The sequence below is a fragment of the Tenrec ecaudatus genome, chromosome 9, assembly GCF_050624435.1.
Source record: "Tenrec ecaudatus isolate mTenEca1 chromosome 9, mTenEca1.hap1, whole genome shotgun sequence".
NCBI classification, from domain to species: Eukaryota; Metazoa; Chordata; class Mammalia; order Afrosoricida; family Tenrecidae; genus Tenrec; species Tenrec ecaudatus.
The window spans coordinates 19,369,927-19,389,128 of NC_134538.1; the positions used below are offsets into that span (position 1 = coordinate 19,369,927).

Here is a 19,202-nt window from a genome sequence, read left to right on the forward strand (position 1 = left end):
AGTACAGGCCAAGAACCTGACATGCCTTTCTCAACACTGACTCCTCTTCTGTTTCAGATCAAAGATTTGCCACAGTGAAATTTGATCCAGTCTAGGGAGCTAGAAATCTGTGACTACTGTCTTGCGCATTGAAGTGTCACAAGGAAAGATTTCAACTTCTGACTGGTTTGTGAAGCAAATCCGTTCACCTGACTCCAAGCAGGGTGAGAAGGCCTGGGGTTCCTGAGGGCAGTGCTGGGCGAGGAGCTTGAGGGGAGGCAGGAAGGATCCGTGTCTCCTGGACTCTGACCCCAGGAGAGTGACAGTGTACAAGGCTGTCCTGATGGTCAGCGTCCAAGGTCTTTACTCGTCTCCCTGAATGATAGCATTCACTGGGTAAGTAACTGTTTATAATTGTATTAGAACTTAAGTTCTGAGCACTCCAACTTAACAAAAGGCTGGTGTCGTAGTGGTTACAGATTCCAAGTCACACCTGGGGTGAAAGACGGGGTGTCTACTCTTGTAGAGAGTTAGTCTTAGAAACCCAGAAACAGCAGTTCATCTTCTCCTAAAGAGTTGCTATAATCGGAATCCACTTGATGGCATTGAGTTGCTGATGACAGTGACAACTCAGTGTCCATTTGCTGTGTCCCCACTTTGATTAAGCTGCCATTAAATTCTCTCTGATCATTAACCTAGCAGGCAGATAATTTTCCCCTGGGGAAGAATGCCTTCGAAGTAGACTGCACTCCTTTCCAGCCAGCCTCTCTCCACTTGCCTGCCTAGGTGTATCCTTGATGGAGGTCAACTTCCTGAGGGAAGAACAGGGGCCATTGTCAGGAGTCTTGCCTTGACTGGCTTTGTGTAAAGACTCTGGACCTATTTTGTAAGTCCCTCTCTCTAATAATGTGCATGTCCTAATCATGGTCTCATTCCTGCTGCTGCAGTCCCATCTGTACCTGTGATGTATTCCTATGCCACCAGTCATGATCTGTGACTTGCCTTTTGTTCTACGCCCTTTTTATTCAGGGTCCCGACTGATTCTTCAGTTGTTATTTTGACTTTATGCTACTGGCCTCCCTTAAATATATGGGGTGTGTGTGCGTGCGTGCGCACGCGCAGGTCTTTTGCTATCTCTTAAATTTAATAAATGATCTCCTTAAATTATATTTGACAAATGGTTCACTTTTCTACCCTAACACACAATTTAGGATCATAAATGACTCAAGGTACAGTTCTTCTTTCGGACAGCACTTTGACAGATATACCTGCATCTAATGTCAGGCCCTGTAGCCTATTGGTCTCTGTCCTAAATGGGCAAATGTTACAAAGGTCTTTTAGCTCTGCGGAATAAATGCTCTCTCTACTCCTTAGCCTCAGACCAAATATACTCAGCTCTGTGTGGGTCGGCAAATCTAGTTCCCAAATAAGTACTCAGATGTACAGTAATTCACCTCCTAAACTCCTGCCCAAAGGCACTGAGCTCTCTTGTTCTGTGGCCTCTAAGCCCACTGCTCTCTCTCAGTCTCTTGGTTTTGCTGCCACCATGTCTCTGTTGTTGCTCCTCCCCATCGCTTTCTCTCTTGTGTCATAGCTCTGTCTTTTGGATGAAGAGTTTTAATACAAGAATCCAGGATATGCCTCCCCACCCCACCCCCTCCCGAAGCTACCATGTTTCTGGCTGGGTCTCACTTAGTCTTCCCCCATAAGGAAATGGCCGGGGTGCTCCAGGAAACGCAGACAAACCTGGGCTGATGAGTCAAGGCATCGGGGTAAACCAGAGCAGCTCTGTGTAGGGTGGGAAGGCCATGGCATCCAGTAGTGACTGGCTGTCCGAGGTGAATGTCACGCTGGTGATGGCCTACGGGAGCTTGGTGTTTATACTACTATTTATTTTTTGTGAAGAGGCAAATCATGCACTTTGCAATGAAATCTCAGAGGGGACCTCATGACCCTGTGGGACACAATGCCCCCAAGGATCTGAAAGAAGTAATTGATATTCAACTGTCCAGAGTTCAGGCTACCAAGTAGGAACCCCATCTCCTTGCAGTTGATGATGCCAAACTGCCACAGCTGGAAACCTGGGGAAATCAAAATTGCTACAACTATCTGTACAAGACGAAAGCTCTGGACGCCCTTCCTGCCTCTTAGATCCCATTTCACAGTGAAGGCCGGCATCCCTGTTCCCTAATGGGCAAACATTTCTCCTACCTGCTCTATCTTTGGAACGCTGCTCCTCCTTTCAAGGGTATGTGCAAGACCCTCATTGATCCCCTGCTGCATGGCTATGAGGCAGTCCGCTATGGGGCAGGGGTCTTTGGCCAGAGTGAGTACCTGTGCTATCAGGAGGCCCTGACTGAGCTGGCCACTGCGGTCAAAGCACCAAGTGGGAGCTCTCAGTGACACCACCAGTCAGCAGCCAAAGACCTTACCCAATCTCCTGAAGCCTCCCCAACTACCTTCCAGGTGACATACCTCCCCTCCAGTCAGAAGAGTGAACGTGCCAAGCACGTCCTCGGATTGAAGGGCTTTAAGGACAACTGTAATGCCCTGGGGAGTGCTCTGTGACGGACCTGACAGACTCGCTGGAGATGAGCCAGGACTAGAGCGTGCTACCAGGCAGTCCTCAGGGTAGCTGGCTGGTGGCCTGCACTCTGCTGCCTGACGTTCCCGATGTGTGCAAGATCATGCCTGGACGCCCTTGGGGGATATTTCTAAACAACAATTAAGACTATTTTCCCCACCCGCTACTCCCCCCTCCTCAATAAAAATAAGAATCTTGGATCCAGGCTATTCTTTTTTGATGGTAGTGAGATCCCAATTTCTTTTTCTGAAATGGATCAATGAAACCTAACATGATGTCTAATGTGACTAATTCCCTCATTAGGTTTTCAGACATCTTATTTGCATAGCCCCAAGGATACCAATGTGTTGTTGGGCAAGCTGCCCAATCCTCTTAAACAAAAAAAACAAAAAAACTCAGTGCTATCAAGTTAACACTGGCTCATAGAAAGCTTATATGACAGGGTAGAACTGCCCTTGTGGGTTTCAAAGACTATCTCTTTAGCAGAGTAGAGAGCCGTGCCACTCTTGAGAGAAGAAAATAACATCTTTCTTTCAAGGAGAAATACATGGTTTCCAACTGTTGACCTTGCAGTTAGCAGCCCAACAGTAGCCACTATTGCCACCAGGGCTCCTTTGCTTCATTCACATTGGTGGGCAACAAACCCACGTAAATATTTGGAAGGAGTTAAGGGGCCATCTCTAGAGGGACTGTATACTTGTATGGGCCAACTAGCAAACTGCATTAGGTAATACAAATAATGCTACCTTAAAAGCACTATAAGGGGATGTATACTTACTTCATTTCAAAATATATAAGTTTCAATCGGATATGATACATAAGTATTTATTTTGGAGCCCTGGTTTTGACATGTATTAAGAATTGGACTGCTAACCTCATGGTCAAAGGTACAAACCCATTAGCTGCCTGTTATGGCTTTAGAGTCTCAGAAACTCTGTGCAGCAGTTTTATTGTGTCCTAACGTGTGCTTATCCTTCTAACTCTACTTGATGGTTAGTTTTAAAGTGTTTCTAAAGTGATTTTAAAATTTAAAGTTCCTCCTGAAAATAATTTTCAGTGTATAATAGTTTTTATATAGCCCATGTAAAATGTTGCCAGATGGTTTAATTAATGTAATCATCTTTAAAGTTCATTGATTTGTCATTCTCTTTGAGATTCACACAGTAAGTAATTGATAGTTCTGTATGCTGTGAGGTAGGGATCCAGCTTTTTTGAGATGTATATTTGATTGTCCACTCTCTAGTTGTCACAAACTCATCTTTTACTCGCATGTCTGAAAATTCAGAATTTTTGATTTATTGGGCATGGTATAAGCATGTTTTCCGTCAAGCATGTTTTCCATCACTCAGTAAGGCCACTGCTAACAGGATTGAGGACTTTGTGTAAGAAGAGGGACAGAATAGTAACACATCTGGACCTACAGGTTATGTATTACTCACGTTGCATTCTCTCACCAGCCTGCAAATTGTGCGTCAACAGCAGCGAAGAAGAAAGAGGAAGTGCCTGGTTTGGGTATTATTATTTCTGGATATCCCCATGAGAGATTGAAATTTGTGAACATCGTTAGAGCTGATCCAGATAAGACAAACATAGAGCATCCCAGTTGCTGGCAGTGTCCTAAAGACCAAAAGAAAATGGCCAAGACTCAGGTGATTTTGATGTATTTTATCCTTTTCTATATTTCCTACTGGAAATGTAGAAGCCTGTATAATACTGATTCAGTTCATTGGAAAAGAGGAAATTTGAAATAGAAGTTATAGATAAACTCTGATTCTGACTTCAAGATTGGTCTGGAGAAGATTAGGAGTATGTATATTGTTCATAGGATTAAAACTAAACTATTGACATTGAACATAATACGTCACTGAGGAGTCTTTGGATGACATTATCTTTCAACTAATAATTCATTATTCTATGGCCAACTCATAAATATCATTCAAATGATATGCTATGCCAAATTTGTTTGTTGAAGTCATTTTATTTGTGGAATCATACAACTCTTTCCACAATGCATACATACATATATTGTGTCAAGCACATTTGTGCATCTGTTGCCATCCTTCTCAAAACATTTTCTTTCTACTTGAGCTCTTGATTTTAGCTTCCCATTTTTTCCCACCTTCCCTTACCCTTGATAATTTATAAATTATTATTCTTTTTTCATGTCTTACACTGTCCAGTGTCTCTCTTTACCCACTTTTCTGTTGTTCCTTCCCCAGGGAGGGGGTTAAATGTAGATCATTGTGATCGATTTCCCTTTTCTCCCCCACCTTCCCCTTACCCTCCTGGTATCTCTACTCTTATTATTGGTCCTCAGGGGGTTATGTATCTTGGATTACCTGTGTTTCCAGTTCCTATCTGTACCAGTGTACATCCTCTGGTCTAGCTGGATTTGCAAGGTAGAATTGAGATCATGATTGTGGAGGGGAAGAAGCATTAAAGAACTAGAGGAATATTGTATGTCTCATCGGTGCTATAGTGCACCCTAACTGGCTCTTCTCACTGTGACCCCTCTGCAAGGGGATGTCCAATTGCCTACAGTTGGGCTCTGGGTCTCCACTCTGCACTCCCCGCTCATTCACAATGATATGATTTTTTTTTGTTCTTTGATGTATGATACGTGATCCCTTCAACACCTCGTGATCACACAGGCTGGTGTGCTTCTCCCTTGTGGGCTTTGTTGCTTCTGAGCTAGATGGCTGTCTGTTTATCGTCAAGCCTTTAAGCCTCCAGACGCTATATCTGTTGATATCCGGGCACCATCAGCTTTCTTCACCACACTTGCTTATGCACTCGGCAATCATGTGGGGAAGGTGAGCATGCCAGGTTAATAGAACAAAATGTTCATGCATTGAGGGAGTACTTGAGTAAAGGCCCAAGGTCCATTTGCCACCTTAGTACTAAAACCTATAAAATATATGCACATAGATCTATTTCCCCATCATCATATATAAATATATTTATATTTGTACATGACTGTATTTAGACCTCTGTCGATGCCCTTTGCCTCTTAGTTCCTTCCTATATTTCCTTTTAATTTATTCTTGTCACAATATCATGTTCAGCCTTCATGTAGATTTCAGTAATTCCTCTCGGTCACATTGTCCTTGATAAGCAGTACTAGGCCTCCTACATGCTCCTCACCATCAATTTTAGATCACTTGTTGTTCCCTTGTCTCTGGATTTATTAACAACCACTTCCTTTCCCCCTGCCTCCCCCTCTCCCATTGCTTTCTCCTCCAGTTTGTTTATCCTGCCTATCTTATCTACATAGACCTGCAGAGATAATAACATGCATACAAAAGAAGACAGAGCAAAACAAAGCAACAAAAGAAAACAAAACAACAACAAAACCAAAAACATACACAAAAAGCCTGTAAATAATTCAAGGTCTGTTAACATTTAGGAGTGTTTTCCTGATGGAGTGCCATGCTCTGGAGCCAAAGTCTATTTTTGGTATTCCCTGGGGACTTCATTGTTCTGTTCCCCTTGCTGTTCTGTTGCCTACCCTTGTTTCGCCTCAGTATGATGTCAGATTGGGCGCAATTCCTGCACTGTGTCTCCAGTGTTGTCCCCTGTAATGCTGTGGGTTAGTTAGGGACATCCTGTCTTGTAGTGAGTCAGGCCCTATGGTCCTCTCGGTTCGTTGGCTGCTCTGAGCGGGAATATTGCCCTCAAGCCGTAGTGGGCCAGGATGTATACCACTCTCTTCCTCTCCCTTCTTTTGCTCCTGTGTGCTCTGGTCAGACATGTCCCTCTCCCTGAGCTGTAATTTCAGTAATGTGCTCTGAAGTGAATTCTTCTATTGGAGGGGGCACTCTCCACATTGTTGGGATTGGAGCTGGCTCCTCAGACCCCCCTATTGGCTCCCTGCTTCATGCCGGTATGTTACATTCATGTCTTGGTGCACCCGGTTGAAGTCTGGTCCCTCTTTCTCTGTGGAGATATAAACAATGTCCTCCCTTTGGATGGGTTAATATTCTGTTCCCCTGCTACCCATGTCTTTTTCTTTCCCCCCCCCCCCCCATCTTTGTAGTTGGCTACCATATGTATCCCTGGATTTGGTCTGGCCCCTGCCATACTACCTGAACCTCACCCTAGGAATGTTTGTATAAAGTAGCTTTTTCCCTATGACCCTTTTGCATTTTTAAGCTTACCTCAGCAGACTCATGCTATACTTGTCCTTTTGTGCTTGGCTTACTTCACTTAGCATAATTTCCTCCCGTTCTTCCCATGCGGTGATGTGCTTCATATGTTCATCACTGCTTTTTAAGGATGCATGGTACATCATTGTATGTATGTACCACAGTTTTTGATCCATTCATCCGTTGATGGAAATTTTGGTTATTTCCAACTCCTTGACTATGCCTAGTTTTTTTTTTTTTTTTTTTTTTTTTTAACAAATTATTGGGGCTGATACAATTCTTTTCACAGTTCATACATATACATACATCAATTGTATAAAGCACATCTGTACAGTCTTTGCCCTAATCATTTTATTCTCCTCTTTTCTTCATTTGCACTATGCCTAGTTTTTAAGGAGCAATAAGGTCACCTCTTTAGGACAGGTCAGTATTTCATGGGAATTTTGTCGGAGTAAGTTTCTTTAATGTTTCTTTCTAAAGGTGATGCATTACATATTCTTATTAATGCAGCTAAAATGGGCCTTGTAGCAATAGTAGTTTAAAAAAGGTTGACGGCTTCTCACCTCCTCTAACTATAGATGCAGGAGAGAGAATCAGCCATCAGCATCAGCTCTGATTCATGTGAGGCAGAGCATAAACATACCTGTACTCTCCAATACTTTAACAGTTTTGACCCTAGTATCTTTCCCACAGTCCTCTCCTACTCAGCTCATCAATTTTTTGCAGTGGCCATGTACAACTTACAGTCCAGAGTCACATGTACAAGTTTTATTCGGTAACAGAATGTACCTTAGTAGCAGAATCCATAGGCTACTCATTGGCATTCATATTACAGAACCATGTAGGCACATTTGCTCTTCTTCAGGGCAGGCCTTTTCTCTGTGTCGCTCTCAGACATTTTGCCCCCTGAAGGTAAGCTCTCTTCATAGTGCCATCTTTATAGGCTCCTCTCAGCTCCATAGAGATGTCCTCCTCTTGATCTTGCCTGCCTGTCCCATATCTTGGCTGAAAAGCCATTTCTGGACCTGTCACAATTGGCTCTGTCACTATGTCCCTTCTGCCCTCGGCATTATCTCCATTGGTATAGCCCTTGATTCATGAATATTACAGTACATTGTGCAGGAGCAGCAGTAGATCAGTCCATATGAAGTAGAGGTTCAAGATGTCCCTTGATTTGCTCTGCAGTCTCTCAACAAAACTAAATAGTCATCAGGTAATTAACTCTTCAGGATGTGGAAGTTGGTGAATCTCAGATGTCAGGCAGCAAACTGTTGGCTCATGGAGTGGAGAAGCTCTTAAATCAGGTCACACAGGCAGCTCACAGTTGACAGGGATGTTACGGAAATGGCTCATGGAGTTCTGGAAGCTGGCAAATCCCTAATCGATTCTGAACTATGTGGCTGCAGGGGCTGACAATACAAGATAGCACGTAACAGGCCAATGTCTCACTGTTTGTTCTCAACAATGCTTGCATGCAGTTCTCTCTCTCCCTCTTTTTCTAGCTCTTGATATGATGGCTTCTTGGGTCAACCTAGCACCTTGCCCACCTAGGCAAGATTAGGAGGGGCCTCTTGGAGAGCATGTGACGAACGAAGGCAAGTTCAAAAGGACCTTTTAATTAAAGTCAATACTGTTCCAAGGTGGCTGAGAAGAATTTTTCCTAAGATTGACTAGAGGAGCTTGTCCAAAGGTGACTTATAAGAGCTTCCTGCCTCAGGAAGGGAGATAGTCCCTATGAACTTTCTGTGTTGGGATCTGAGTTATAGCTTCTTATTCCTGATCCCAGGTTTTACCTTGTTCATTAATAGACCACTTTGCTTTATGAGTTTTGTGTGGCCATAGCAACAAATTATCAAACCCAGAAGTGAGACAAAGAGTGGTGTGGGAGGAATGACTTGTGTAAGAATTGACAAAAAATGTTGGAGAGCTGAGGCATGTTTGACCTCCCCATCTGAACAGTTCCTGATACCTATTGCCACTGAAGATGCAGAGCCTCGTATACTGGTGATCCTGCCAGGACTCCTAATTCCATTTCACAATGTGTTGTAAACTTGTTTGTTAATATAAACAGGTGATTATCTACTTTGTGTGAGTATAAATTAGCGATTTCTAGCCGTTCAGATCATTTCACTGGTACTCAAAATTCTAATTTTATGAGTGGGTGGATTATTTTGGTGGCACAGGGTTCCCAACACTCGAACCTTAGGAGTAACATTGCAATTGTGGCAAATATTAAAATACGGAGAGTAGACAGCCGGACACCGGGGCTCTCTTCCTATGCCAGGATTGAGAGAGTGAATGTATTTTCCAGTGGGTGTATATAATGGAGCTTACAGATCTTTCATAAGGCATGTACCTCATGCAGTTAGCATATACATGGTCAATGGGTAATATCATAAGTGGGTAACATAACAAACAAGCAAAAAGGTGAGTCACCATCTTGACCTAGGATTAATTGACATCAAACATGCCCTGAGCCCTCCCCAGGCATTTGCCACATTTTATGGTGGACTGGCTACAGAACCTGGTGGTTCTAATCCACAGATAACCTTCAAGCATAGTTAGAAGCAGCCAGGCAGAGAAATGATTCTACTACTACTGTGTTTCCTCCAAAATAAGACACTGTCTTATATTTATTTTTCCTCAAGAAGACACTCTGTGGTTGATTTTCAGGGGTGTCTTAATTTTATTAAGTATGGTCTAACAATCTACATTTATTCAAATATAGTTAAGTCGTCTTCTTCTGGAACATCGACCCACAGTGCTGAGTAAAATGGCAGGCACAGCTTTCCTCCGTCCCCCTGAGGACAAACAATGCCTGAAGCAGAGCAACCTGCTCCTCACTTCACTGAGGAGACTTTTATGTTCATTTTCTGTGTCTACCGCTGTGCCTCAGCTTGCAGCACACATGGTACAACCGGGACCTGACTGGGGGGCCAGCCAGGTTGATGGGGCTGCCCACACCTCTTCGGTCACCTCCAAGATAACAGCTGTCACGATGGGGCAGACGATAATGGCTGCCCGTCTTCATTACCTCTCCATGGCGATATGCTGCATAGCCATGCCTATCACTGTCTTATTTTGGGGGTGTGGCTCATATTGAACAAATGCTTAGAAATCCTGCTATGGCTTATTTTATGGGTATGTCTTATTTTCAGGGAAACACAGTGTGATAGCTCCTTTAAGACTGCTCCTTTATGGAGGTCTGTTGTCGGGTGCACATTATTTGGAGGATGTGTATTTGGGAAGATTTCTTTATCCGAACAATGGAGATCTTTCTGAAAATAGGACTAGTTTTCCGTGCCCATGGTTGCAAGTCTAGAAAAATAGGTCAAATGCTTTCTACCAAGTCCTCAGTTGACCACACCTATGGAATGTACTAACTCAGAATAGTTTTTATTATTATTTTGCTTTCTTTAGTGTAAGATGTATTTTTTTAATTTTCAAATGGAAAATATGTCATTAAATAGACTCCTTTTACTACAGGAATCACTGACATTCAGTGATGTGGCTGTAAAGTTCACCTGGGAAGAATGGCGGCTCCTGAACACTGCTCAGAAGACCCTAAATCAGGATGTGATGTTGGAGAACTATCGCAACCTGGTTTCCATTGGTGAGGAGAATTCTCAAGTCATTGGCCCTGTCATTAACTTTTCCTATCTTAAGTGTTGAAATCCTTACAGTGTCTGTTGTGTTCTCAAAGAGGTAGATTCTCATTGCATTCTCTGGTCCTAAGTTAGTGGGTAAGGTCATCTGTCCTTGAGAGACTACCCTTTACTTTGTTCATTTGAACATGATTTTTCTAGAAATACAACATTCTGCAGGCTTTATAAAGTTTAGGTCAAGTTTGGTGTGTCTAAGATTCTATAATTTCTCATGAGCAGGTTATCCAGTTGTCACCTCAGAAGCTTCCTCTCAATAGGAACAAGGAGAAATGTGGTCATTTTTAGAGACAAGCTATGGTGGAAATTTTTCCGGTGCGTAGTCAAGTACCTTAAAGGTAATTGGACAGGGCAGGGGAGTTGATTCAACTGGTAGAAGGCCTCACATCCATCACAGGTGTCCTTCGAATGTGAGACCTCACTTTTCCTACCGTTGCAATAGTACTCCAGTGCTCTTCTGAGATTAGATTTTTAGATTTCTATTTATTTGATATACATTAGTATATGTTTGGGTCTATAATTTTCTTTAAGATTGTCAAAAAGTTCCCTCTCTTATATGCTTCTACCTTACTATGAAAGTCCATCTTGCGATCCTCTCGCCTCCACTACTGAGCAAGCATGGATCTCGAGCTCCCACCATAAACGTTCTCCATTGTGCTAACTTAGCTTCCCTCCTTGGAGTTTGTCTATTTTCCTTCTTACTTCACAATTAATTTTGCTACTGTTAGGAATCAGTGACCCCTGTGAAAGGGTCGTTGGATCCCCAAAGGGGTCACAACTCACAGTTTGAGAATGAATAAAGGTTTCGGTTTCCATTTTCTCATTTTGTCTCCTCTCCCTTTAAAGTTTTCTTCATTCTAGTGAGATAAGTTATTTGTTTCCTATTAGAGATGGTCAAATTGCCTTATCTGTTGGAATAGTTTAACAGACATATTTCTCCATATTTTACTCTTTTTGGTGAAATACGTGTGCGACTTCTGTTATTTTCAGGTGTCTATGATCATCTTCCCAGCAAGAAAATTGTTATCAGCTTAGGATATCTTTTAGCATTTACCTTCAGTTTTTTCTACCTGTAGGATTTTTTCTTTATCATTTTACTTGGGGATCATACAACTCTTATCCCAATCCATACATATATCAATTGTGTAAAGCACATTTGCACAATTGTTGCCCTCATTATTCTCAAAACATTTGCTCACCGCTTAAGCCCTTGGCATAGCTCCTCATTTCTCCCCTTTGTCCCTGGTCCCCCCTCCCTCATGAACCCTTGATAATTTATAAATTATTATTTTGTCATTTCTTACACTGTCCGATATCTCCCTTAACCCACTTTTCTGTTGTCTGTCCCCCAGGGAGGAGGTTATATGTGGATCCTTATTACAGGTTCCCCTTCTCTATCCCACTCTCCCTCCACCTCCCAGTATTGCTACACTCACTGTTGGTTCTGAAAGGATCATCTGCCCTGGATTCTCTGTGTTTCCACTTCCGATCTGTACCAATGTACTTCCTCTGGTCTAGCCAGATTTGTAGAATTGGGATCATGATGGGGGGAAAACATTTAGGAACGAGAGAAAAGTTGTATGTTTCATTGTTGTTACACTGCACCCTGACTGGCTTGTCTCTTCCTCACAACCCTTCCGTAAGGGGATGTCCAATTGCCTACAGATGGGCTTTTGGTCTCCACTCCGCACTCCTTTTCATGCACAATGATAGGATTTTTTGTTCTGATGATGCCTGATACCTGATCCCTTCGACACCAGGTGATCACACAGGCTGGTGTGCTTTTTCCAAGTGGGCTTTTTTGCTTCTGAGCTAGATGACTCGATTTTTTTTAACAATTTATTAGGGCTCATACAACTCTTATCACAGTCCATACATATACATACATCAATTGTATAAAGCACATCCATACATTCCCTGCCCCAATCATTCTCAAAGCATTTGCTCTCCACTTAAGCCCTTTGCATCAGGTCCTCTTTTTTTCCCCCTCCCTCCCCATTCCACCCTCCCTCATGTGCCCTTGGTAATTTATACATCGTTATTTTGTCATATCTTGCCCTATCCGGAGTCTCCCCTCCCCCCCTTCTCTGCTGTCCCTCTCCGAGGGAAGAGGTCACATGTGGATCCTTGTAATCAGTTCCCCCTTACCAACCCACGCACCCTCCACTCTCCCAGCATCGCCCCTCACACCCTTGGTCCTGAAGGTATCATCCACCCTGGATTCCCTGTGCCTCCAGCCCTCATATGTACCAGTGTACAGCCTCTGCCCTATCCAGCCCTGCAAGGTAGGATTCGGATCATGGTAGTTGGGGTGAGGAAACATCCAGGATCTTGGGGAAAGCTGTGTTCTTCATCGGTACTACCTCGCACGCTACTTAACCCATCTCCTCTCCTAAACCCCTCTATGAGGGGATCTCCATTGGCCGACACTTGGGCCTTGGGTCTCCACTCTGTACTTCCCCCTTCATTTAATATGGTATATATATACATATATATATACACATATATACACACACACATATAACTTTTTTTTTTTTTTGCATGATGCCTTATACCTGGTCCCTTGGCTCCTCGTGATCGCACTGGCCGGTGTGCTTCTTCCATGTGGGCTTTTTTGCTTCTGAGCTAGATGGCTGCTTGTTCATCTTCAAGCATTTAAGACCCCAGACACTATCTCTTTTGATAGCCGGGACCATCAGGTTTCTTCACCACATTTACTTATGCACCCATTTGTTTTCAGCGATCCTATCATGGAGGTGTGCAGTCAATGATATGATTTTTTGTTCTTTGATGCCTGGTAACTGATCCCTTCGGAACCACTCGATTACACAGGCTGGTGTGTTCTTCCATGTGGACTTTGTTGCTTCTGAGCTAGATGGCCGCTTGTTTATCTTCAAGCCTTTAAGACCCCAGTCACTGTCTCTTTTGATAGCTGGGCACCATCAGCTTTCTTCATCACATTTACTAGTTCACCCCCTTTGGCTCCAGCAGTTGTGTCGGGAGAGTGAGCATCATAGAGTTCCAATTTAATAAAAGAAAGTATTCATGCATTGAGGGAGTGTTTGAGTAGAGGCCCAAGGTCCTTCCGCCACCTTATTACTTAACCTATAAATATAGACACATAGATCTATTTCCCCATCCTCCTATATATATATATTTGCATGTACATGTCTTTGTCTAGACCTCCATGAATGCCCTTTGACTCCTAGCTCTTTCCTCCATCTACCTTGACTTTCCTCCTGCCCTACTACCATGCTTCTTCGCCACCTGGGCTAGAGTATACCTCTTCTCTAAGCAACCTTACCCTTGATCATTCCCCAACAGGCCTGCCACTGCCCCCTCTCTACCATTTGGGGTCCCATGTTTTTCCCTTGTCCCTGTGTTTGTTAATACCACTTCCTTACCCCCCTACCCCCCCAACCCAAGTCCCCCCGGAATTGTCTGTCCCATTGTTTTTCCTCCAGATAGTTCATCCAGCCTGTGCTATTCAGACAGACCTGTGGAGACACTAACATGCACGAAAACAAGACAGAGGAAAACAAAGAAGCAGTATACAACCAGACAACAAAACAACCAAAAAAAACCACTGACAAATAACAGAACAAAACAGTTCACAAGAGAAAAGTTTGTAGTTAGTTCAGGGATTGTTTGCTGGCCCTTAGGAGTGTTTTCCAGTCCAGTCTGTTGGGGCATCACGCCCAGGCCCCAAAGTCCACTTTCAGCATTCCCTGGGGACCTTGCAACTCCATTCCCTTTCTGTTCCGCTGCACACCCCCAGTGATTTGCCTCGGTGTGTTGGGATCAGGTCAGGTGCAATTCCCACACTGTGTCTCCGGTGCAGTCCCCTGCATGACCCTTAGTCACTGATTGGCATCATTTCTCATAGTGCGGCCAGCCACGTTGTTCTCTCTGTGGACTGACTGCTCTACTCAGGAACATCGTCCTCACGTCCTGGTGGGCCAGGCTGTGCTCTACTCTCTCCTTCTGCCCCTGCATCTGCTCCCGTGTGCTCTGATCAGATATGTTTGTCTCCCGGAGCTGCAGAGTCAATGTCGTCCTTTGGAACAAAATCTTTTGGGGGAGGGGCAGGAATCCACTTAATTTATGGTGCTGGGGCCAGCCTCCCAGACCTCTCCACTGGTTCCCTACTCCACGCCGGGATATTGCATTCACACCTTGCGGCACTAGGTTGAAGTCTGGTCCCACTTTCCCTGTGGAGATATAAACAATACCCTCCCCTTGGGTGGATTAATGTCCCATGCCCCAGCTCCCCTTTTCTTCCTTATATTCATCCTTTTGTTTTCCTTTCCCCCCCTCCTCCACCATTGTCTACAATGTACATCCTTGGTTTTGGTCTGGTCCCTTCCATACTACACAGTCTCCACCCCTAAAATGTTTGTATACAGTAGCTTTTTCCCCTATGCCACTTTTGCTTTTTAAAATTCTTTTTAATCCTTACCTGAGCGGGCTCATGTTGTACTTGTCCTTTTGTGCCTGACTTACCTCGCTTAGCATGATTTCCTCCAGTTCTTCCCATGCCGCTATGTGCCTCATACTTTCATCACTGCTTTTTAGTGATGCGTAGTACTCCATTGTATGTATATACCACAGTTTTTTAATCCAATCATCAGTTGATGGAAATTTGGGTTGCTTCCAACTCCTTGCAATTGTGAACTGTGCTGCAATGAACATTGGAGCACAGATGTCTGGTCTTGGTTTGTTTCTTGCCTCTTCTGTGTATATGCCCAGTAGGGGGATTGCTGGGTCATATGGTAACTCTATTTCCATCTCTTTTAGGTATCGCCAGATTGATTTCAATAGTGGCTGTACATACTTACAGGCCCACCAGCAGTGGATGACAGTTCCTGTCTCCCCACAGCCCCTCCAAAACTTATTGCTTTCTGATTTTTTTAAATTGGGCTACCTTTGAGGGTGTCAGGTGGTACCTCATTGTTGTTTTAATTTGTATGTCTCTTATGGCTAAAGATCGGGAACCTTTTCTCATATGTTTGTTGGACATTCAGATTTCTGTTCCTGTAAAATTTCTGTTCAAGTCCTTTGCCCTGCTTTCAAGTGGGCTATTGGTTTTTTTCTTTTTGAATCTAGCCGAGTATTGTAAATATTACTAATAAGGCCTTTGTCTCTTATTACTCTCTTGGTGAATTCTTTGGATGTACACAAGTGTTTTATCTTCAGTATATCCCATTTGTCAATTTGTGCCTCCTCTGTGTTTGTGTCCTTCCCTATTTCTGATAGCCTGTGTATTCCCTGCGCCAAAGTTCTCACGTTGGTCCCAATTCCCTCATTGATGGCCCTAATAGTTTGGGATTTAACTTCACGGTCTGTGATCCACCTTGCGTTTATTCTTCTGCATGGAGTGAGATAAGGGTCTTGCTTCATTTTTCTGCATGTTGATATCCATTTTCCAGCACCACTTGTTAAAGAGGGCATCTGCTTCCCATTTGATATTTTTGGGGCCCTTGTCAAAGATCAGCTGTGTGTATGCTGATACTTTTATTTCTGGATTTTCAGTTCTTTTCCATTGGTCTGAGTATCTGTCATTGTACCAATACCATGCAGTTTTTAGAACTGTGGCTGCATAGTATGTGCCAAAGTCAAGTAAAGCAAGCCCTCCCACGGTGTCCTTGTTCTTGAGGAGTTGTCTGCTAATTCTGGGCTTCTTCCCTCTCCATAGAAGTTGGTAATGAGTTTTTCCATTTCTTTGAAGAAAGATGATGGTAATTGTATCGGGATAGCATTAAACTTATATAGTGCCTTTGGCAGAACTAACTTCTTAACTATATTAAGTCTCCCAATCCAAGAGCATGGAATATTCTTCCATTTGTTGAGGTCGCTCTTGGTTTCCTGTAATAGTGTTCTATAGTTTTCCCTATAAAGATCTTTTGTTTTTTCAGTCAAGTATATCCCTAGATATTTCAGTTTGTGTTTGGCTATTATGAAGGGTACCACCTTTTTTATCTCTTGTTCTGTGGTCTTATCTGATGTGTATAACAGTCCGATGGACTTGTGTTTGTTGATCTTGTATCCTGCCACTCTGCCAAACTGCTCTATTGCTTCCAGTACTCCCCTTGTGGAACTTTTGGGATTTTCCATATATAAAATCATATCATCTGCAAATAACGATAGTTTCACCTCTTCCTTCCCAAGGTGAATATCTTTGATGTCACTTCTTTGCCTTATGCTGTTAGCTAAAACCTCCAGAACAATATTAAATAGGAGTGGAGTAAGGGGCATCCTTGTCTGGTCCCCTTTTTCAGTGGGATTGTGTTAGTCTTTTCTCCATTGACTATGACTTTGGCTGTTGGTTTTTCATATACAGCTTGTATTGTCTTGAGGAACTTTCCTTCCTTCCCTATCTTCACTAGTGTCTTAAACAGGAATTGGTGTTGGATGTTGTCGAATGCTTTTTCTGCGGCTATTGATATAAACATCTGATACTTATACTTTTTCATGTCAATGTGACGAATAATACTAGTGGTCTTTCGTATGTTGAACCATCCCTGCATCCCTGGTATGTATACCACTTGGTCATGGTGAATTTTTTTTATTATATTTTTGTATTCTGTTGGCTAGTATTTTGTTAAGGATTTTTGCATCAATGTTCATTAGGGATATCTGTCTGTAGTTCTCGATTCTTGTGGGATCCTTGCCCGGTTTGGGTATCAGAGTTATACTAGCTTCATAGAAGGAGTTTGGGAGTTTGCCATCTTTTTCTATGTTCTGGAAAAGTTTGTGTAGGATTGGTATTAGTTCTTCCCTGAATGCTTGGTAGAATTCTCCAGTGTATCCATCTGGTCCAGGGGATTTTTTTGTTGGAAATCCCTTGATAACCTTTTCTATTTCTTCTATTGCTATGGGTCTGTTGAGATCCTTGATGTCCACCGAGGAGAGTCTAGGGAGGGATTGTTTTTCCAGGAATTTGTCCATGTCTTCCAAATTGTTGAATTCATTGGAGTACAATCCTTCATAGTATTGTGTTACTATCCTTTTGATTTCATTAGGGTCTGTTATAATGACCCCTCTTTCATCCCTTATTCTTGCTATTGAGATTTGTTCCCTCCTTTCTTTGGTTAGGTTTGCCAATGGTCTATCGATCCTGTTTATCCTTTCAAAGAACCAACTTTTAGCAATATTATTTTTTTCCATAGTTTTTTTAATTTTCCCTCTCCTGAATCTCAGCCCTGATTTTTATAATTTCTTTTCTTTTGCTATTAGTAAGGTTGTCCTGCTGACTCAGCTCTAGTTTTTGTAAATTTTGCGTCAGTGTATCCGTCCTGAGTCTATCTTCTTTTCTTAGGTGTGCTTGTATTGCTATGAACCTTCCTCTCTTGACTGCCTTTGCTGTGTCCCATAAGTTTTGGTATGTCGTGTGCTCATTTTCGTTGGTTTCTAGAAATTTCCTGATTTCGATTCTGATCTGGACCAGTATGCACTCCTTTTGCAGTAGGGAGTTATTCATCCTCCAATTATTTGCTCTTATTTTCTTTGTCTTCCTTTTGTTGATTTCCAGTCTTATGGCAGAGTGGTCAGAGAGAGAGGTCTGTATTATTTCAATGTGCTTAAATTTATTTAGATTTGCCTTATGCCCCAGCATGTGGTCTATCTTCGAATATGTGCCATGGGGAATTGAAAAGATAGTGAAATTTTTTATATTTGTATGAAAAGCTCTGTAAGTATCTATTAGGTCAAATTGTCTAATTGTGGAGTTTAGCTCTCTAGTCTCCTTGTTGAGTTTCTTTCCCTGTGATCTATCTTTCTCACTGAGTGGTGTGTTGAAGTCGCCCACTATAATTGTCCAGTCTGTGATTTGTTTCTTAATCTTTTGGACTGTTTGGTTGACGTATTGAGCTGGTCTCTCATTCGGGGAATATATGTTTACAATGCTTAGTGGTTCATTGTCTATCATTCCCTTGAGCATTATATAGTGTCCCTCCTTATCTCTTTATATGGTTTGCACTTTGAGGTCAATTTTATCTGAAATAAGGATTGCAACCCCTGCTTTTTTTTGTATTGCTGTTTGCTTGGTAGGTCCTTCTCCAGCCTTTGATTCTCAGCCTATTTTTGTCTGTAGCCTTGAGATGTGTCTCCTGTAGGCAGCAAATTGATGGGTTGTGTTTTCTAAGCCATTCTGCTAGTCTCAGTCTTTTAATGCCTGAGTTCAGGCCATTGATATTCAGGGTTATTATCTCCATGTGCGGACTCTGTGATGCCATTTTATACCTTTTGTGTTGGGAGTTTTCCTACTTTCCTTTCTCATTAGTGTGTGTGTATCATTCTTGACTTCTTTCCATACTTAAGCCATTGCTATTTTAGCGTCTGATTTCTCTTTGTTGTGCTCTGGGTGAAGTTGTTCTATGTGTTGGTCTCTTATTTGTGCTTGGTGAGTGTTGTTCTTCTACCCATACTGAGTCGGCGAGGATCTTTTGTAAGGCTGGGTTTGTTGTAACGTATTTTTTGAGTTTTTCCTTGTCTGGGAAGACTTTTACTTCTCCATCGATCTTGATCGATAATATGTCTGGGTAGAGTATTCTTGGATTTGCGTTGTTTTCTTTCAATTTTTGGAATATGTTACTCCACTCTCTCCTTTTTTTCATAGTTTCTGCTGATAGGTCTGAGCATATCCTTATGTGGGAACCTTTATATGTGATTGCTTGCTTTTCCCTAGCTGCTCTCATGATTTTCTCCTTTTCCTCAAAGTTGGGTAGTTTAACTATTATGTGCCTTGGTGATTTCTTCTTGGGGTCCCGTCGTGCTGGTGTTCTATCAGCCTCCTGGATGGTTGCTTGGTTTTCATTCATTAGGCTGGGGAAG

The 19,202-nt window shown here is 42.7% G+C and overlaps 1 long non-coding RNA gene and 1 pseudogene across 1 annotated transcript in view; both read left to right on the forward strand.

Annotated features, from left to right (window-relative positions):
* The first annotated feature begins 302 nt into the window (after positions 1-302).
* LOC142456301 (uncharacterized) overlaps positions 303-19,202 on the forward strand; it is a 56,633-nt gene continuing 37,733 nt past the window's right edge. The window contains exons 1-2 of the long non-coding RNA XR_012786057.1: positions 303-375; positions 10,195-10,321. This is a non-coding gene — a long non-coding RNA (uncharacterized LOC142456301). The remainder of the gene's footprint in view (positions 376-10,194; positions 10,322-19,202) is intronic.
* On the forward strand, positions 1,788-2,547 carry LOC142456300 (protein C1orf43-like; annotated as a pseudogene).